Source organism: Stegodyphus dumicola, chromosome 9, assembly GCF_044657685.1.
Source record: "Stegodyphus dumicola isolate Sdum_Otavi_A_Nest chromosome 9, ASM4465768v1".
NCBI lineage: Eukaryota > Metazoa > Arthropoda > Arachnida > Araneae > Eresidae > Stegodyphus > Stegodyphus dumicola.
In genome coordinates this window covers 189,277,539-189,300,654 of record NC_140776.1, presented here as the reverse complement: position 1 = coordinate 189,300,654, position 23,116 = coordinate 189,277,539, and the positions used below count along the sequence as shown (strand labels likewise).

The 23,116-nt window shown below is 35.2% G+C and overlaps 2 protein-coding genes across 8 annotated transcripts in view; one reads left to right on the top strand and one right to left on the bottom strand.

Annotated features, from left to right (window-relative positions):
- Nucleotides 1–23,116, bottom strand: part of LOC146995591 (transcription factor unc-3-like) — an 83,694-nt gene that overhangs the window by 31,239 nt on the left and 29,339 nt on the right. The gene's annotated exons all lie outside the window — the stretch shown is intronic.
- Nucleotides 7,067–23,116, top strand: part of LOC146995590 (inositol polyphosphate-5-phosphatase A-like) — a 214,360-nt gene continuing 198,310 nt past the window's right edge. Inside the window, exons 1-2 of the mRNA XM_085824465.1 lie at nucleotides 7,067–7,121; nucleotides 8,616–8,696. The gene's annotated coding sequence lies outside the window, so the exon portion shown is untranslated. The remainder of the gene's footprint in view (nucleotides 7,122–8,615; nucleotides 8,697–23,116) is intronic.

The window sequence follows — 23,116 nt, the reverse complement described above, 5'->3', positions numbered from 1 at the left end:
CACACACAACCTCACACACTCACACACTCACACACCCTCACACACACCCTCACTCACAAACCCTCACTCACACACTTTCACACTCCCTCACACACCCTCACACACCTCACACACACACCCTCACAGACACACCCTCACACCCTCACCCACACACTCTCACACACACACCCCCACTCAATCTCACACATTCTCAAACACTCTCACACACACGCACATACACTCAAACACACTCACGTACTCTCACACACAGACACACACTCTCACTCACACCCTCACACACTCACACACACCCTCACACACACTCTCAAACACACTCACATCCTCACACACACTCTCACATGCACCCTCACTCAAACTCTCACACACACTCACAAACTCTCACACACACACCCACATACACACTCTCACACAATCACACACACACCCTCACAGACACACCCTCACCCTCACACACCCTCACTCACACACACACACACACCCTTACTCAAACTCTCACACACACACCCTCACACACACATCCTCACTCAAACTCTCACACACCCTCACACACACACTCTCAAACACTCTCACACAACACCCTCACACACACATCCTCACCCACACTCCCTCACCACACTCCCTCACCCACACACACACTCACACACAGACCCTCACACACTCACACACTCTCTCACACCCTCACACACACCCTCACTCACACTCACACACACCATCACAGTCACACACACACTGTCACTCACACACTCTCACCCTCAACACCCTCACACACACCCCCCCCACACACACATACACTCTCAAACACTATCACCCACACACCCTCACACACACACTCACACACACTCTCACACACACTCACACTCTCAAACACTCTCTCACACACACATCCTCACACTCTCACAGTCACACACTCTCACACACTTTCACACTCCCTCACACACTTTCACACTCCCTCACACACCCTCACACACACACTCTCACAAACACGTACTCACACACCCTCACACCCTCACACCCTCACACACAAACTCTCACACATACACCCTCACACACACACCCTCACTCAAACTCTCGGACACCCTCACACACACCCACACACACCCTCACACACTCACAGTCACCCTCACACACAACCTCACATGCTCACTCTCACACACACTCACACAAATACATACACTCACACACACTCTCTCACACACACACCCTCACACACACACACTAACACACACTCGCACAGACACACACCCTCACACACACACTCTCACACACACACTCTCACATACACTCACACACACCCTCACACACACACTCACACACTCTCAAACACTCTCACAGACACACCCACACACACACTCCCTCTCCCACACACCCTCACACACACACACACATTCTCACACACTCTCACCCACACACCCTCACCCACACACTCACACATACACTCACACACACCCTCACACACACCCTCACACCCTCACACACACATCCTCACACACACTCATACACTCTCACTCTCACACCCTCACACACACCCTCACACACTCTCTCACACACACACTCTCACAGACACACATCCTCTCACACACACTCACACACACCCACCCTCACACATGCACACCCTTACTCAAACTCTCACACACACTCCCTCACCCACACACCCTCACACTCTCAATCTTACACACCCTCACACACACACACTCTCAAACACTCTCACACAACACCCTCACAGACACACCCTCACACACACTCCCCCTCACCACATTCCATCACCCACACACACACTCAGACACCCTCCCACACACACCCTCACACACTCAACTCACACACTCTCTCACACTCTCACACCCTCACACACACCCTCACAAAACACCCTCACATACACACCCTCTCACACACTCATACACTCTCACTCTCACACACACTCACACTCTCACACACACTCACCCTCACACACACACACACCCTCACACACTCACACACACACCCTCACACACTCACACTCACACCCTCACACACACACTCTCACACACTCACACACTCTCACACACACACCCTCACACACTCACACACTCTCACACACACACCCTCACACACATACCCTTACACACACACCCTCACACACACACCCTCACACCCTCAAACACTCTCACACACTCTCACACACACACCCTCTCACACACACTCACACACACTCTCACACTTCTTACCTTAGATGTCTGATGTTGGACCTTAGACGTCTGACGTTGGACCTTAGACTTCTGACCTTAGACTTCTTTAGACGTCTGACGTTGGACCTTAGAGACTTTGAACTTAGACATTTAAAGGTAAGAGATCTAAGGTCAAATGTCCAAGGTAAGAATAAGTTTTGTGGTGTAAGTTTACTTATTATTGAAATCGAAGAAAAAGAAATGCTTCTCACTGCAATCTGGAAAGTGTGAAAAGGTGTCTCAAATAAAAGGTTTAAGTAAAAACGCATAAAAACCCGGAGAAAATGGACAGTAAACTGACCTCATATTGCACGGCATTTTACTGTTTTTGTCCTCCAGGTATTGATTTTATTTTTAAAGACCATTGCTTATCAAATTTGTTTCCTTAGTGATCTCTTACCTTTAAATGTCTATCACGCACAAATATTTTGTCTATGGTGTTGAATAACATTTACAATGAAAAGTTATTTTATTAAATTATTTTATATCTACAAAATATTTAAGCTTTATTTTATAGTGCTTTATATAATCATTTTTACTATTTACAGTTGCTGGCTTTAAATTATATAACTTATTTTTTATAAGAAATCTAAATTTTATAGCTTAAATAGTATATAATTTTAAATTTTCTGTAAGAATATACTTATGAAATGCAATGTGTTAATTGCAAGTGTCGTAAGAACAGCGCATTTACCGTTTGCACGATAATGTAATAAAGATTGTTCAAACAACTTAAAATTGTATTGAATTTTGAAAGAATAGAAGTTACCAATAATTCTTCCAAACAAAACATCGCATTTACAAAAATGCAAAAAAAAAAAAATTTACTTTCTGAAACATGTTTCTCTACTCTCAACTGGTGGTACGCAAGAGCAAAATAGGTGGTACACAAAGAAACAAAGGACTTTTAAGTATAAATTAAAAAATCTCGTGACAAAAAAGAACACTTGATATATATATTTCCTAACTGAAGATTTCATAAATAACACTTGTTAATATTTGGCTCAAACGAAAAAATAACTTAAAGGCATTTCAAATAAAGCTATTAAATTTTATTACTTTTTTTACACAATCTATTTGCGTGAACAAAATTTTGAAAAATAAATATAAAATAAAATTAAAAGTAGATCCTCATTTGCGATTAAAACTAAGTGAAATAATAAGGAAACTGATCTCTACTAAACAGGCCCAAATTTCGCACTAAATTTTAGAATTAAAGTATGATAATTTAAATTTTGATAATAAAAATGGTAACCAATTTTTAATCTAATATTTTTAGGTGTGTATATTTAATACAAATAACCAATATGCTGCACAAATGGCAATATATATATTTTATAAACTGAAAAATAACCATTGTTATTTTTTAAAGTTGTTTAATTGCCGCTAAGCCTTTTTTAATGGCGGCCATTGATGTTTACATTTGAAACGGGAGACTAGTGGATTTGTTGCCAATCTAGAGAGACTAAGCTTCGCAACAACAAAGATAACGCCTTCATTTATTATTGCGAATTAAATCATGCTTAATCCTTTCTGGAGTTTCTTCGAGGAAATAAGTGTTCAAGATTTACTTCGTAATTTTTAATATAGATATTCTGAATTTTTATGTATTTTTGCCTTCTCGCAAAGTGAGAACCGAATTAATTAAATGAGAAATACTCAATCGTCTGTGAAAAGCTTTTTTTGTTTTGTTTGCTTAATTTCTTTTATACATAAGTCTAGCTTTATTATAGTATTTGAATAGAACATGTGGCAACGATTAGATAATTCTTTAAATGATATACATTATGTGCATTCTGAGTTATAATATGAATGAAATATAATTCTGTTAAGTAAACCTAGCGCCAGAGTGTCGCTATGGTAAACAAAGTGAATTTTAAAGAATGCATTTATTCTATTGTGGTTTATGCGCTGTCCGCGAAGTAGGTTTAATTCAATCTAATAAGCTTAAATAAAAGTCAAGAAAAATGCGTATAATTTAATATTCCGTACAAGGAAGTCATGTGGTGTACACATCAGATTTTTTTTAAAGTAGACGTAGACCTTTTTCAGGACCCAGAAAAGAATTGTAAAAACTTTGGTGACGATAGCTATAGTAGTGACTCAGATATCAGCAGATTTTCTTATATATATATATGCTATAACCACATATAATAAAAATTGGCCATCGTATTGACACCTACTAGGAAAGGTATAAATATCATTACGTGGATTGCTGTAGGGAAGGCATAAATGTCATATATGGGACATGGGGGCACTTTTAAAATACTGTTCGTCTTAAAAAAATTGCCGTAGAGTAAGAAAAGGTAAGAGACATTTGAATCTATCCCGGTGAGTATTCTCTATCGAAACCTGGACAAAGCCGGAGAAGTTTATACTGTCGTATGTAAGTTCCCCAAGACTTAAACCAACAAGAGACTCTTTACAGGCATTTAGCCACATTATTTTAGCCAGGCTGGCTTAATTTACATTGTGTTCAGATCAAGAGCAGCACAATTCTAACGTATTTTTATAAATTGCTAATAAAATACTACACTTAGTAAAGAGTGGTTTCTTATTTGTAGAAAATAATTTTGAGACATTTTTTAAAGAATTTGAATAGCACTTTATTCGTGCATTAAAGGATAAATTTTAATTCCTTCAAGGCTAATAATATTTAAATTTTCTTTCTTAGCTTTGGAAGACTTTGTAGTTGGGCACATATTTTCAACATTTCTAAATTCTTACACTATAAATCTCGCAGGGTGGGATTTGGAGGGTGACAGCCATGGAGGTAGGAAAGGGAGGAGGGGCCATTCCGCGCTAGAAGTGAAGCACTGCTTTGAAGCTTGGGTCACCAGACGGGGTGTTCTTTGTTTACATTCAGAAGCTCGTTTGACAAGATTCTGATAGTATTTCGACACACGACAGTTCCATAGAAATCGAAAAAGGGACACTCTCGCATGAAAGAAACATTCATAGTGTGATGGATAATAGCAATTTGTATAGTTTACTGACATTTACGCAAAAATCACATCTTGGTTATTTTTCGATAACTAACAACAGCGATTTTGATTATGAATTTGTTTTATAAAATTCTAAGCAGTTGCACTACAAAAATATAGATTTTAAGAAAATTGCTAAAAGAGATCTGCCAAAATTTATTTTCTAGAAGATTTGAAAAGTTTGAAACTTGATGACTAAATGTAAATATAAAATTATGTATGTTAAAATATTTGTAATAAGGCACATAGGTCAGATTAAGTTTTTATTAAATAGAGTAACACATGCAAGGGCTATCTGCCTAAAGAGAGAGATGCCATCGTGGAGGAATTTTGAAGAAAAACTGACCTCTGAGTGGGTATTAAAAATAATACTTATAATTTTCATTCAAATTATATTCATATGTATTTTTTATGTAAAACTTTCGGGTGTATGCTAAATTAGTGTAAATTACTTTACACGAAAAATATAGTGAATGCACAGAAATTAAAGATTTGCACATGCCGGAAATGATAAATAGGAAATATGTATGGGTATTTATGCATGTGCTTGCAAAAAGCATGTATCTGCCTTTGACAAAATACTTAAATATTCATTTAATTATTTATAAATGTATTTGAAATGAAGAATTTATTCACTTATAAACAACTGTGAAAGTACTGTGAAGAAATTTAATGATTAAATGTATCTAATTTATAATGATTATAAATGTTATCTAAATATATAATAACCTTAATATTGAATTGTAAACATAAATTGAAATCCTGTTGACAAATACGTTATAAAACTATTTAAGCAAGAATTGTTCGTATTGGAAAGCAATCTGTTAAAAGGTATTGTAAAGCAAATGCTATGAGATGCGCACTTAAGAACGTAATAAAGAGTTTTGGAATATGTATTGTTGAAATAAAGGGTAAAAAAAAAAAAAAAAAAAAAAAAAAAAAAAAAAAAAAAATCTGATAAGTATAATTAAAAGAATTATTCCCTTTACATTTTATAATAACTCAGTTACAAGTTTTAAATAATACTTAAAAAAAACACTTATTTTATTCCCTTTCAGAAATGTTCAGAGAAAGTCAAATACTATTTAATACCTATTTAATTTTCGCTAATTCCTAATAATTCTCTAATTTAAAATGAACCGAATAGAGCATTAATTATAAAATGACTTACATTTTTCGATTTAAAAGAAGCCAAAAAATAATGTCATATTTAAGAAAGTATTTTAAGAAGAAGCTCTATAAATAATGCATAATTTTAATATTAATAATACAATAAACTTTGATCTTAATTTTTGTACCTTAACCGTTTAAAATCGAATTACCTTAATTTTTTTTAATGTAATTAACGAAAACTTGTGAAAATATTTCATTCAAATTAAACCATTCTGAGAAAACTGTCCTGTGAAAAGTATAGCATTTAATTCCGTTCAGAATGAAATGTTGTTTAAAAATATGTTGTTTTCACATACTTAGGACTCTGAAGTGTTGTAGAAAAAGAAAATATATACATTTATATGTATATTTGCGACGTAATTACAAAATATTTACACCCGAACGCGTCAAATCCCATAGAACTCAATGGTAAATGACCCAATGTTTTGGTCACCACGTAGGGATCGCCGGTGCTTCAGAGCAGGGTACGGAGAAACTTGTTTAGGGCGACTCCATCTTACTTCCTACCTCCATGGTGACAGCAGTTTTCGCTCCGTTTCGTGTCAAACAACGCAAATTTACTGTCTTGGTAGCAGAACATGTTTCCCACTTGCAATAATAACCTTGGGGAAGGGAGTGAATTGAAGGAGCAGGACGACCTCCTGTCTTGTCATTGTCCACCCAGACTGACCAAACAAGTTTGCTAAGCCAAAGAACGTTCTTTGGCTAAGCGCCATTTCAAGCGAGGACAGTCGTAACAATGGATACAGCTCCTTTGCCAAAAGTAAGTTCGCTTTTAAAATATATATACAATTATTTCTTAATATAAATATCTTAATTATTATAAATTATAGTTAGTTTATGTGTCAAAATTTAAGTATGTAATAAAAAGTAGTTTTAGTTTGCTCTTTTTTTTTAGGTGTCTGTAAATTTGCTTTAAGAGTGTAATGCTGTAACGTAGTTTTATTTATTACGTAATGCTAACACAATGAAAGCTGTACGTATGGATGGTACTTTTTGTAAATAATTCTTAACATTATTTTTATTTTTGAACAATTTACACAAAGCTATCGAATTTAATTATTTAAATTTAGTTTTGCATGCATTCCTATTTTAAATAGGAAGAACAGCGGTGGAAAAAAAAAATGCATACTAAAGTTTTGATTTTTTTTAATAACACAAGTGTGTAAATTATTTGGTAGTATTGGAAGAAATAAAAACCGTATACTTTACTGAATTTCCTATTAAAGTCATATCGTTTTCAGCTTCTAGTAGTTTTTAATAGATTTTTAACTTTCATTTTTTATAAATTCTGCTTATAGTTTGTGACAATAAAATTCACTTACTGTTGCAAAGCTGAATTTTTCCAAAATATAAATACTAGCACTACCTGGGTCATATCAACATTCTAAAACTTATATTTTTGCAAATATGTTGTTATTCTCGAGAGTGTAGGTGTAGCTAAGGCCTCTTGAACATTCAGAAGTCCGGGAGGCCAATAAAGCTGCTAAGACGGCTTTCCGTTTACGATTTTAAAAAAATCTTGCATTCTTTAAAAAAGACTGAAAGCTTCAGATTTTAAATTACGTCCAAAGGGGCGTTTTTTTAACATTTTGTGTGTTACCTTTATTTATAAAATATCATGTTCTTCGCAGTTAAACCATAAAAACATTCAACAGCAATATCGCAAAATAATTTTAAAATGAACATATCTTTAGAATTTCCAATACTCTCGCGAGCTGGAGATTTTTTTTTTTTTTTTTTTTTTTTTACTCGTACAGTCTTGCCATTGCTCGCTTTGAAATCGTTTACTTTGTTAATCAAAAATTCGTTGAAGTATTAGAAAATATTAAATAATAAAGCAAATAATAAAACCAATTTCAAATTCCAATTAGGGCTTCCACATGCCCATATTCTATGGAAGATTACCTTATTCAAATTTTGTTGGCTCTAGGTACCGTTGTTTTATTGCAATACGAGAAGCATACATACATTCATGCAGATTCTTCATTATTTAATTTCTTTAAATATAATGTTTGGTGGCAGCAATTTGAAATGAAACATATCGGGAATATGCAAAATGCAAAATATATGCAAAATGCCAAAACGAAATTAACAGTCCTTCTGGGAGAATTGTCCCTTTGGACTAAAAAAAAAAACCTTGTCCATTCTGCATAGGTTCCATATTCCTAATACTTGTGCCACAGCAAATTGTCAAATTTATCTGCCCCTTGTCTTTCTTTTAAATTGTAGCACAATAAAATACTTTTTTTTTCAGGAGGCATTACATGATAGTTCAAAATTATCAGATTTTTATAACTGCAAGAAGTTCCCGAAGATGCTGTTAATGTCCTAAAAGGTAATTTTATTTTCTACTCTGTTTTAAATTAAAAACTATACCTAGTCCGGATTTTTGAAAATTCCAGATATTCAGTTGACTTTATATGCTATATACATGTATTTATTTTATGCTAAATATGTATTTACTGACAAATATACGTATATGCCAATATATAATATGTACATCAAATGTTTATTTCTTTTAATGCAAATAAGAAAATTAAAAAAACAGTATTTATTTTTAAAAAATGTAAGGCATGTTTTTTTCAGACTTAATTAAATAGTAAAATTCGTACATGTCTAAACATTTTTATTTCAACTGAAACAAAACGACTTTTTTATATGTAAGCCATAAAACCTAAATGTTTGATGCATTTTTATTTTATAATATGAAAATTAAGCAATATTGCCTTATATTTGTGGCAGCGCCTATCATATTTAAAAAATTAACTTATTTTATTAACAGATAATAGAATGCACAATTAAAAAACAGCTTCCCCTCCCTTCTATTGCGGGAGAAAACCTAATTCGACGGGTTATTTTTATTTATTTATTTCCCCTTCTAAGAAAACTTGTCAGGCATACTTTCAAAATTGTCGAAATATATACTAATTTAAACATGATAATTCTGAAATGATTCATAGATAAATTCATATACATCAAACTCAATAGTTAGAAAGTTAAACTAATGACATTTACTTATTACTTTTCAAGATTATTGCCTTTTCATTTCAATTAGTTATTATATCTTCTCCTAGTGATATTAAAATGAGTGAGAGGATCTGATGAAGTAATGTTCAAAATAATATAATTGTTTACATTAGCAAAAGCTATTGTTGTATCAAACAAGTCTTATAAACCTTTTCGGTACTTTTCCGTTATGCCGGCGCAAGCGATAAAGTCGCCAATAATGGTACAACCGATTCCAAACGGAATATTCTCGCTGGTAACCTTTTACGCCTCATTTTAGAAACAAGTCGCAGCTTTTTCTTATCAGATTGATTGTTTCTTTCAATACTGGCATATTACATAGGATTTTTATCAGATAGTACAGTTTTATGTCCAAGGCCATTTTCGGTAATTAAGTCAATTAGGATGCAATCACAGCGCTTACCCGAAGCCGAAAATATAGAAAAGGTAAAGTCAAGGCTTAAATTCATCCATTCTAATGAGAATGCATTAGCGAAGTAAAGCACTGCCGGCGAATTCAGTCATGCAATCTGCCTTAAAAAGTTGATGAGGACAATAAATATCATAAAATCACTTAGCAAAATACTAAAAGAGAAGTAAAACAGTACTTACAACCCTAATTAAAGCAAATATATTCAATTTAATCGCACATAAGCTCCAAACAGGTAAGGCTGCAACTGATCAGCAATTATGTTCAGAGAGCCCTCATTTTTCATGGTCTGTTCTATCAATTAAGGGTCTCAGAGCCGTCCCTAAGAACGTCCCCCAAAGCATAATACTCGCTACTACCACCCGCCTGTGTATGACCTGCTGTACAGGGAAGGGGGCAGCGAATGCACGCCTGGAAGACGGCATATCCTGACTAGAGCATCGACATGATAAATGAGAAATCGTGACAGGCAGCTGTCTTCCACTTATCCATTGTCTAATCTTGTTATTCCCGGTCCTATTGTAAGCGTAGTTGGCAATGACGCTTAATCAACAGACGAGTGGGACGTCTGTTGCGCCGTCCAGTAATATCCGCTGAACTGTGTCTTCCGACACACATGTACTTGAAATTATGTGGTATTAAAGTGTAAGCTGAGCCACTGCCTGGCGTCGAAAGCGAGAAAGTCTTAGAAGACCTTTTTTTTTATCCAACACATTGACGTCTACTGCTGGTTTCGCCTTCATTTATCAACTATGCATACGCACTAACAATGGCTCATCGTAAACAACCTACCAAGTCGTGCAGATTCGGAGATACTCGTTCCGAATCTTCGACAATCACAATATGCCCTCTGTCAAATTCGCTTAGAGCCCATTACTCGCAAGTAAGCGAGATATACCATTCAAATTCAAGCACCTGCGTCATCCAGAGAAGTTCATTGAAAAACGTGGGGATGGTCATAATGTTTTGGCTCGTCAATGTACTTATAGCTGAAAGCATCTCTTACCAAAAGTGCTACGATTAAAGTGGAAATAATTTGCGTTTAATCGCCAGAAAAGAATTTGAAAAGGCTTTAAGTGAGCTTAATCTGCTTTTCAAGGAGGTTAAAAAGCTCTTTCTCTCGTTTTACGACAGATAAAACAGGAAAATAAAACTCTCGCAAAATTACGAACATAGTATTGCAAAATTATGAAGCAATTTTGTAGATTCGTAATAAAACTTTTTCCATCTAACGCAACCGATACAATTTGTTAAAGAAGACATCAAATAATCTAAAATTGTTTCATCATACAGTGGCATAGATTACTTTTTATACACGTGCATTGCCCAACCGGAATTGTGATTTGCGACGCTGACTGCTGTTTCGAAGGCATGGATGTTTGTAAATGTATAGTGTCTGTGTGACATGGGACACTTTAAATATGTCTTTTAGAGAGGTTGCTGGTAGAAGGCTCTCAGACCCGTTCCTGCCCAATCGGAGGCAGAACTGAGCAAAGTCATAGTGTCACTTGTATTGTGTTAAAGGCTATTGCCAAAGGAATAGCCTTTAACACAATACAAGTGACACTATGACTTGCGCTCTTTGCCACGATGAATTTTGTCAGCTTGTTCTGATATTACTGCCAGAGAAGTGAGATAAGTCAGAATAACAGCAATAATAACAACAACATAGATGTGCTCAACCTGTATGAAAAATCAACAATAAATCGACGGTGAAAATCCAGTGGCGTAGCGAGGGGGCGGTGCAAGGGAATGTATGATGCCCCGGGCGCCGCTCGCAAGGGGGCGCCAAATGGTCTCCAAACAAGATTTTTCGGAAAATTTCAATTTTTATTTTGATAGATTTCTGGAAAATGTATTTAAAATTAATAATCACTGTAATACAATTAATTATTTATTTCCTTGTATTGCCTGATAAAATGTTTGCAGTACATCAACCAAATATCTCCGTATACAAAACATTCCTTCTGACCACTTTATTTCTCTAAAATAGAGATATATTTTTATATTTTTAAAGGAAATGCAGGTAAAGCTCCCGGTTTTTATTTTAAAACGATAACACGACCTTGTCCCGAATTTCTCAAACATATCCATTTTCCAGAAACCGATTCCATGGTCTGAAAATTACATTTTTGGAAACTCCTAACGCTTCCGCTACAAAGGATTGCGTTTCACTCTCCTTTAAACGACTGATGGCCTTCCTGGTTACCGATTCAACTAAGTCATCTTACTGAGACATCAAATATTCATTGCTACAAAGCATTCAACGCGTGTCAATTGTTTTTAATCTGCTACAACAAAAGGAATGCTGCAGGCCGCTCCTTACTCCTTATCTAAAACGCATAGTTTTCGACGTCACACACTAAATTTACATATTCCCAATTTTGTAAACATTATAATTTTCCTTTATAATCTCTTCTACTTCCTTTTCTGAAATAGATTGTTGATTTTATGGTTATTTCATACCGAACCACAATATTCCCTAATTGTTTTGAGCAGTGAATGTGACTGCAAAATGTTCTAAAACTCCATTACAGATCTATAGAGAAAATGTTTTTCTAAACCTAAGAGTTGCACTTCAAATATTCCTAACTATTTCATTATCAAATGCTAGCTATGAACGTTCGTTCAGCAAATTAAAATTAATTTTGACATATTTACAATCAACGATGGGACAAGATCCCCTAAGTCATCTGGCATTTTTGAATGTGGAAAGAGAAGAATTTGAAAGGATCGACTTTGATGAAGTAATTGATAAATTTGCTTCATCCAAGGCAAGAAAAATGTATACATAGTAATTAATTATATTAATGTATTATAACATTGTATTATTATTAAAAATATATCTACTTATCTATAATATAAAATTTTAATTGTTTAAAAACTGTACTTTTTTAAAAACAATTATAAAAATATGTAAAATAAATAATACTTTTTTAACTAATTCTACATCATCGTAAGTCTGATTTTTCCGCCGATACATATACATTTCAGAATCCAATGCTAGTGTGGTTAGGTAGTGACTATTCTTAATATATTTTAGAGTATTTTATGGCAGATTCAGCATTTTATTATTATTTGCATTATTTTTATTACGAATATATTCTACAAATTATATTTCTATCAGTGTTTTTTTTGTGGGGGGGGGGCGCCAAAAAGGTATTTTGCCCCGGGTGCCAGTTATGCTTGCTACGCCACTGTGAAAATCTTATTTATACTTCGAAACCAAGCCTGCTGAAAGCCTGCAGCACAAGTTTAGGCAGCATCCAATTCCATATTCTAGTGACCAGCATGATCCGTTGTAAACTTTCTCGTCATCGTATGATCATAACTGGCATAACATTTCCGAAAAATGAAGTCCTACGAGAGCGTTTATCTTTTTACTGGGAGCAGGTAAACTTTCTTGCGGAGCTGATAAATTAGTTTTATCGCTGAAGTATTTCCTTCAGTTAATAAAAAATATGGAAGAAGTAAAAAATAGTAGCCATTATTTCGAATCATAAAGCTTTTTCTTTTCTAATTCCGAAACAAGTTCAAAAAAAGAACTAAAAGTTTTTACTGCAGGTATTGATAATTTAATGCAGTTTAACCTTAAAATTAATTAAATTAACAAATCATTGACGCTTGTTTAGGACATTTCTGAATGGTATAAAACAAAAATTTAAAATCGAAATTACATTTTTAGCTTCATGATAACGCAGTTTCAGGGATTTTCCTTTTTGACCACGGAATGTGTAGTGGTGTCATCTACATTTAAATCTTGTAACTAATACTTCAAACATATTCCATACTTATATCTTCCATATTTATTATTTTAGTATTCCCTGTTGTTCAACTTACATTTTTTAAAGAAAAAGTAAAAATATAGTTTTTGAGCTTTATGCTTTAAAATAAAAAAATGCAAAATTATCTATTACCTTTTTTTACTTAGAATATTTTAAAATAGTTCTATCAATTGCCAAGTGATGTCGCCACTGTGGTGATATTGTGAATGTTACTGAGAGGAGAGAGGAATGATTTACTCGACGTATTTTACTCTTATTGGCTGGTTCAAAATATCTTAGGTTTCTCTCCTTTGAATGTTTAAATCTGGACTTCTTTTTAGATGAATATTTTAATAACGTAAATAAATAACTTTTGGTAACGTCAGAATCCTAAGATTAACCATAATAATAATTGAGACTAAAATCATATAAATCTTAAACGTTTTATAGAAGTTTTATATAATCTACAGGTCAGAGAGCAAGAACTAGTGATCCAAATGTTTTCGATGCTCCAAATCTTCAATTTTTCCCAAAAGTTCGATGACCAAATCTTTGATTTGCTGAACCGCAAAATCACTACATCGAAATACGCCATAGACAGAAACAGTTCATGGATGGGCATTAAGTCATTATATTACAGGATCCGCCCAACCGGGATAGCGGTTAGTGACTGACTGTCACGCCGAAGAATACAGTTTCGATTCCCGGATAAGGCGTGGATGTTTATAAATGTATAGTGTCTGTGTGGCATGGTGGTACTCGATCGAACTGCCAGCTTTCAGCGACTTTACCGCCGCAAGGGGGCATTAAGTGTGTAGGAGAAATAAGATATGTATAATTTAAAAATAAAAGTACTAAAAAGGAAGAACGTTTAGACAAGAGAGCTACCATCACACTTCTGGCCGAGTGCCCACCTCGGGTTTTGCTGAAATGCTTTCTCGTGCTTTTCTCTTTTCTCAAAACATATCCACTGCCCAATAAATTAATGTTTTATCGAAATCTTTAAGGAGAGTATTGAAACAAATACGTGACTGAAATGTACGGGCCACATAAATTTCCTTCAGGGGCAGCATGCGACCCGCAGGCCACCAGTTTGAAACTATATACTATACAATAGCTAGATATTTATATTTGCAATTTGCATAAATTATACAAAGCAAAGTGGACTTATTTAATAATTAAAATATTTTGGAATTGGAGCTTGAAATAATAGACAATGTTTCGTATTTTTTTTTTTTTTTTTTTTTTTTTTTTTTTTTTGGCTTATCTTCAGGCTGCGGACATAAACACTGCATAAAAATAAGCAGCAAGAAACAAGCTGCTAGAAGCAGAAGAAATGTCTAGCAGAAGCGCGACGAAATGTGAATGAAATGCGAGTAAAACATCGAAAGATTCCCAGTCAGCAGAAAAGAACAACGACGCTTTTTTTTTTTTTTTTTTTCCTCCTTGGAAGAAAAAATTAAATGCAGTGTGTATCTGTACACATGCTGCCCATAAAAAAAACTTTCTTTATATAAAATATGATGCGTAAATCTCTACATATTATAAAAGAAAGTGGTGTGTGTGTCTTTCGTTTGCGCTGCGCGTAAGCTAACAGACCCACGCTACGAAATTTGGTACATAGGTGCATCTAGACAAGAGCCAGTACACCTCGAAGCGATTTTTTAGAAATTCGAATTAGAATTTTTTTATTTTATGTTTTGTGACGAAATCACGTCATTTTGAGACATAATGGGCTATAGGAACCCAAGATTTTACTCTACACACTCCATTTTGACATCGTCATAAAACATAGGCATTTAGTTATTTTACGATTTTAAAATAAATTTCGTGTTTCAATAAATCGATTAAATTTGAATTTATTTAACAAAGGGAGCTTAACACCTTTTCAACGGGATTTTTTAAAAAAATGTTTATTTTGAAAAATGTACAGTTTTCTTTGATTTTTGGACACGTTAAACTTTCATCCTGTTATATAATACATTTTTATTGATTTTTTTTTTTTTTTTTTTTTTTTTTTTTTTTTTTTTTTTTTTTTTTGATAAAGTTGTTCTGTACTGCGCGGAATTTTATGTTTTTTGAGTTGCTTTCATGTTATTTTTTGCTTATTTCATTGTTTGTAAGATATTGAGAAGTTTTGCGTGATTTTTTTTCTTCAACGGAAAGTTGCTTAATTTTTTTATTAGGATAATTAATATTTGTATTAAGGGATATAGCTTATTTGATTGTAATTTTTTTCTCTTGAAAATGTAAGATAAAATATCATTAATTATACTTTGCTTTTCAGAATTTTTTGCATTCTTTTATGTTATTTACTGCTCATTTCACTGTTTTTAAGATATTAAAAAGTTTTGAGTGATTTTCTTAAGAAACAAAGTTCTTAACCTCCTTTATACCATTTGAGGGAAGTTGGTTAATTTATTTATTGGGATAATTAATATTTGTATTAAGGGATATTGCTTATTTCATTGTAATTTTGTTATACGTAATAACTTTTTTTAATGAAGTTGTCCTGCAGAGTAAAATTTTACGCAATTTTTAAATTTAATGTTTGGTGTTTCCTTCAGACATTTTTCCGGTACATTTAAAAGCCAGACGAAGGCTGGCTGCGAAGCTGCTAGTATATAAAAAAAAAACGAGTTTTGCAAAGCGTATATTTTTAAATATGAATGATGTGAAGACCAAGGAAAGAGGGCAAAAAGTAATTCAAATGGAATTAGAGCAGAATGGAGTCTGAAGAAGATAAAATATACTTTCTAGAGTAGTAATAAAAGTTATATTGTCCCAGAAATCACAGTACTCATGATGTTAGCGGCAGAGAGGTAAAGTCGCTGAAGATTCGCATTTCAGCCCGGGACTCGAAACCCGGCATAAGCGGTTTCGCCCCTATAAACTGAAGCAGTATTTTCACAGTTCACGAATTATTTCGTTTATGTTAGAGCACGCCAATTTCATTAAAGGGTATCAGCAACCCTTATACCGACAATATTAAATAATTGGCCATTTTCAATGTACCTTTTCTCAAAACCTGCTGTAGATACAGGCTTGAAATTTTTGGAGTAATTAAAGTATACTAATCTTATTATACTGAAATGAGCTTTTGAAACATTTTGAATTTTAGAGTAATTTACAAAATATTTTGTTAGGCATAGTAAAATTTAGCACTTTTCTCACACAAAACATTTTTAAATTTTTTTTTTCTTAGTTTATCACAAAAAGCTCATTTTATTAAACATTAGGAATAAGCCATAAAAATTTTAGATACCTTTGAGCAGTAGTTCCTGAGAAAAGGTAAATCGAGTATAAAAAAAATCACGTTTGGAGAAAAACGCGTTTTTATGTAAAAATCCTCGTTTATCAAAGCATTCGATGACAAATTAAAACTCGATTTTCTACAGTTATAATTTTCATAGAGATTAAAGAATGGTATTTTTAGAAAAATAAAAGTGTAGAGAATTTGAAAATACAAAAATCCGCAGTCACCGTTTTTTGAAGATTTTTGGGTTCCAACACCCCTTAACATAAAGGAAGTATGCTTTTGAGGAAGGCTTTCTAAGGAACATGGCTCGTGCTAATGTAAAACGTGGAGAAAACCGGAAAAAAAAGCCACCTGTTCCACGGGGTTTGTTCCCAGATCTAACCAGTAATTTTCGCTGATTTTACTTTTCTTCGGCTGCACGATTCTTCCTAAAACGGGGAGATTTGGTTTGTTTTATGTGATAACGGCAAAGCCTCATTGGCTATATTGCTAAGGGGAGAGATGCCATAATGGAGCACTTTCTAAGAGATACTGGCTCGTTACATATTTGAAAAACCACGAATACGCCCATGCAGCCAGCTCGTTCGCGGGATTCGGACCTCGGACCGAACTCCAAGTGTGCAGCGACATTACCGCTCGGCCGCTGGTGGGCCTTTAAAACGGGGAGGAGATTCGAAGCACTAGTCCAATGGATTTTGCAATATCTGTGCTTCACCACAACTGTGTGTTTAAGCTCCCGTTCCCACCAATCTAAAATGGCAATACTAACAATTCGCAAATACATGACTTCTCCTTAATGAGATGTATTATGCCTCCTTAATGATATATATGTAATCCTTTCAACAGCATGTGAACAAGCATCTTCTTATGCAGTGTTAGTGAACGCTTGTGTGCCTCACGGTGCACTAATTGCTGGGGCACTGCCCAATAATTAGTGCTACAACATCGTCGTGCTTTTTTATTAGTGTTTTTTATCTATGTTCTTAGCGACGCTACAATAATCAAAGCCTTAGCAATCTAACTGCACTCTTCTGCACACATGAGTATTCACGAACTCATCATTCATCATTCAAGATGTACCTGTATTTATGTACAACAGAACTGTCCTGTTAAATATTTGCATAAGTCGCCTGTAGTAACGGCAACCGCCGGCAATAAAAGGAGGTGCTTTCCTTAGTGGCACCGCAGTTCCTTTTAGTTCGAGCCAGAATAGACCTGCCCGGGGCGGAAGCCAGGGGATGAGAGATTCCGGTTTCCGCCCTGTTCCGGTTCCCGTCTTGTTCCAGTCCTGTTCCGGTCCTGATCCAGTCCTATTCCAGTTCCAGCCTGGCCGTTTAAGTCCAAAACACGTAGAAGCGGATGTCTGAATTCAGCGGAATGGAGATATACGCCGAAAGGGCTAGATGGATTCTGTCTTTTAAGGGAAAGTGTTCTTCACCGTGCCGGCATAGCTGTTACTTTAAAGCACTTTGAAGTTTTCCACCCAGGATGTTAAGTTTTTGTTTGTGATGTTAAGTTTTCATCAGTGTTGAAGTTCCAGTTAAATAAACCTTATAAGTAAGTTTTAGACAAGGTTTTTGTGTTTTTCAGAAAATTTTAGATTCGAAGTCAGATATAGCACATAGGGTTATTATCGGAAAAATCAACATTTGGCATCAAGCGACAGGATATTATCTGCAAGGTAAGCGACTTTTTTATTTTTGAATTATGGAAGCTTTAAAATTAGCAAGAACTCAATATAGAAGACTATTCAGTAAAGCTTGTAATGAATTTGACAATGAAGAAACTAAATATAATCAGGAAGAAAAATTAATTAAAATAAAAGTTATTTCCGAGAAAGCTAAAATTTTGTTTGATACTGAAATGAAAATACGAGAATTAATGTTTAAAGAAATTACAGACGAGACTTTACTTATTAAGGAAATAGATGAATCTGAATTATATTTTGATAGGTGGAGACTTCTGGAAAGTAAAGTAAAAGATCTCACTTTTGGAACCCCGAATGTAACTTTAATTGATCCGTCCTTTGTTCAGAATAAAATGTTACATTATCCGAAGATTAAATTGCCTATCTTTGACGGCAACGTGAAGAAATGGCTAGGATTTTGGGGGCAATTCCAAAAGATTGATAAAGATCCTACATTAGATAATAATGATAAATTCGCTTATTTAGCACAGGCTATGGAGAATTCTCCTGCAGAGGAAATAGTTAAAAGCTTTCCGCCAACTGGCGATAGTTACAAGAGCGCAATCGAAGCATTGCAGACGCGTTTTGGTAACAAAGAATTACTAACGGAGATTTATATTCGTGATTTGCTAACCCTTGTTATTCAAAAACAAGGTACACATTCTTTGCGGGAACTATATGATGAACTCGAATCTAATCTAAGAGCCTTGGAGATATTGGGAATAAATAGAGGCAAATATTGCGCGATATTATATCCATTGGTAGAATCAGCATTGCCGAATGAAGTCTTAAAAACCTGGGAGAGACTTAGGTTTTCGCGTAAAGGATCAGAAAGTTTAACCGGCGAAAACGCCGAGTTAAGAGAAAGGGAATCTGACCTTGAGCGCCTTTTATGTTTCTTGCGCGGTGAAGTTGAAAGTGAGGAAAGAATTTCTTTAGCAGCTAAATCTTTCAATGTTTTCGATCGATTGGCTCACGGTAATAAGAAAGGGAATTCGGGTTTAAAGATAAGAGAACCTCGCTTAAAACCTACGGCAGCTGAACTGTTTACTTCTTCTAATGAAGCTAGAAAAGGCTGCATATTTTGTTCCAGTATAAATCATGGTTCTGCGGAATGTTTTCAGGCGCGTAACTTATCGTTGTCAGAAAGAGAAGTTTTGGTCCAAAGGACACGCTCTTGTTATCTGTGTCTGAAATCTGGACATTCTGTCAGGAGGTGTAGATTAAAAACAGTTTGTTTTACATGCGGCAAAAGGCATCATATTTTTCTATGTAAGGGCCATTCACAAATGAGTGAGACAAGGCAACGGAACAGCCTCCAAATCAGGCTGAAACACTCGCCAACATTTCTTCAAGGTCTCCTAAGGTTTTGCTGCAAACAATAAGAGTAATAATTAAAGGAGATAAAAAAAAAATCTCGTTCGGCTCGAGCTATAATTGATACTGGTTCTCAAAGGTCATATATTCTACAAAGCGCAGCTCAAGATATGGGTTACAGGTATACGGTAAAGGAATACCTTAGCCACGCATTATTTGGCGGTACAACGACCAGTTTGTGTGAACATAAAGTTTACAAAATTCATTTATCTAATATGTCTGGCTCGTACAGTTGTAATTTTGATGCGTTAAGTCAGCCTGTTATTTGTAATAGTATACCTTCTATTGGACAAGGAATATGGCTTAAAGAGCTTGCTGACTGTGGAATAAGTTTAACAGATCGTTTAGAAGGACCCATAGAAATTTTAATAGGAGCCGATGTTGCAGGACGATTATTAACGGGGAATCGTAAACAAATTTCAAACGGTCTTGTAGCTATTGAAACAAAGTTAGGATGGACGGTTATGGGAAAAACCGGGGAGTTGAATAGTGAAGGTTCAACATTCTTAGTTACATCAATGTTGAATAAAGAGGCTTGTATTTCTGATTTATGGGCCCTCGACTCGCTTGGTATTACGGACCCATCCGAACAAAAGACTAAATTGGAATTGTATGAGGCTACCAGGCAACATTTTCTTGATACTGTAAAAATAGAAGATGACCGCTCTGTAGTGTCTTTGCCTTGGTTGGAAGGGCACCCTCCCCTGTCGGATAATTTTGAGTTATCGCTTAAAAGGTTGCACGGTACGATTAGGCAACTTGAAATAGATAATCTTCGCCAAGAGTATGAAAATATATTCCAAGAATGGCTCAAAGAGGGCATAATAGAGGAAGTACCCGTAAATGAATTAGATTTACCCCATCATTATTTGCCACATAGACATGTTGTTAAGGAACATAGTACTACGAAGTTACGGCCAGTATTTGACGCTTCGTCTAAAGTAAAGGGTTCTCCGAGTCTCAACGATTGTCTTGAAAAGGGATTAAACCTTATTTCATTTATTCCTACAATCTTAAATAGATTTCGCCAAGAAAAAATAGGGGTGATTTCTGATATTCGTAAAGCCTTTCTACAAATTGGCCTGAATTCTAGTGACAGAAACTTCCTCCGATTTCTTTGGATAAAGGGTGAAGATGGCTTGAAGCATTTTCGTCATTGTCGAGTCGTATTTGGTGTAACTAGTAGTCCACTTTTACTTGGAGCTGTTATTCAATATCACTTAAATTCAATTTTGGAGAAAAATGATGCAGATGAAAAATATTCTTCCAACATTATTGTTAAATTAATGAATAGTTTCTATGTTGATAACTGTGTAACAAGTGTTGGAAGTGAAGATGAATTACAGCGCTTCATGAAAGTATCTTCAGATGTTATGGCAGAACGAAAATTTGAATTGCGGGGTTGGGAATATACCGACTGTAGTTTAGAAACAGAATCTATTGCGAATGTATTAGGTTTGTTATGGGAAAGACAAGGCGATACTCTTCAAATAAATGTTGCTAATTTACAAAATCTTTGTTTCGAGAAAGTTACGAAAAGAAGTATTTTGGCAATAGCCCATAAAGTATTTGATCCCATCGGTATAACATGTCCAGTCCTTATATTACCTAAGATGTTATTACAGCGTACATGGGAAACAAAAGTAAAATGGGACGAAGAAGTTAACACCGAAATTAAAAGTAAATTTTTGAAATGGGTAAAGGACATTTTTCTTTTGAAAAACATTAAAATTCCAAGGTGGATACGATATCAGCCAAAACAGTGTTCAATCCATGTTTTTTGTGACGCCAGTCAAGCAGCGTATGCGGCAGTAGTTTTTATTCGTGTAGAAGAACCTGAATCAGTTAAAGTACAGTTGCTTCAGCCTAGGTCTAGAGTTTCCCCTTGTGGTAAAAAGGAAACTACCATTGTAAGATTAGAATTGTTAGCAGCAACTATTGCATCTCGTCTTGCTGCAGACGCTCTAAAAGACTTTGAGGCCAGAAGTATATTTTTCTGGACAGATTCAACTACTGTCCTTGCATGGATAAAAAGGGAAGAACAATGGGGGACATTTGTAGAAAATAGAGTACAGGAAATAAGGCTTTTGACACGTGTGGAGGATTGGAGGCATATACCTCGTCACCTTAACCCTGCAGATCTTCCAAGTAGAGGGTGTTCAGTTCGCCAACTCTCCCGGTCAAAATGGTGGGAGGGTCCGAGCTGGCTTTTAAAATCGCAAGAAAATTGGCCGAGTGCCGAATTTATAACTGATGAAGCGGAAATAGCCAGAGAGAAAAAAAAGGCAATGGTTTCATCTCTAGTGTCTACTGAAAGGTTTAGTTTGAGTGAGCGATTTTCTAGCTATCGAAAAACAGTTAGAGTTGTTGGTTGGATTCAACGATTTTTCTTTAATTGCAGAAATAAGAAAAAAAGGAAAGGTGAACTCACTGTTGATGAAATTGATTTTGCAGAAAAGGTTGTTATTCGCTTGATTCAATCGGAATCGTTTCAGGATATAGAAGACGCATGCTTACGAACTCTTAGTCCATTTTACGATGCGGGAATTCTAAGAATTAAAACTGGTGCGTTTCGAAGAGATGACACGTTAGAGTTTAGAACACCTATAATATTACCAGGAGAACATCCATTAGTTAGGAATTTAATTATGGAAGAACATAAAAAGAAAGGACATGCAGGTGTACAATATATACTGAATACCTTAAGGGAAAGGTTTTGGTTGTTATCTGGCAGAAGAACGGTGTGTTCTGTTTTGAGTAAATGCATTACTTGCAAGAGATATTCTGCTGCACCTGTTGACCACATATCAGCCCCACCGCCAATAGAGCGAGTAAATGATTCAGCAGTATTTCAAGTAACGGGTATAGACCTTTGTGGTCCTTTATTGTTGAGAAACAAAGAAAAGGCATGGATTTGTGTTTTTACATGCGCCGTTTATAGAGCGGTCCATTTGGAGTTGCTGACTTCTCTATCTACAGAAGTGTTTCTTCAGGCTTTTCATCGGTTCGTGTCACGAAGAGGTAAACCCACAACTGTGTACAGTGATAATGGAACTAATTTTGTAGGAGCTTCAAATGCATTTAAATTAATAGATTTTGAACAAATTAATCGGCAGGCAGCCAATGAGCGGATAACATGGAAATTTATTCCCCCAAGTGCTCCATGGTGGGGTGGTTGGTGGGAACGTCTGATCGGAATGATGAAGCAAGTCCTTAAAAAAGTTCTTAAACA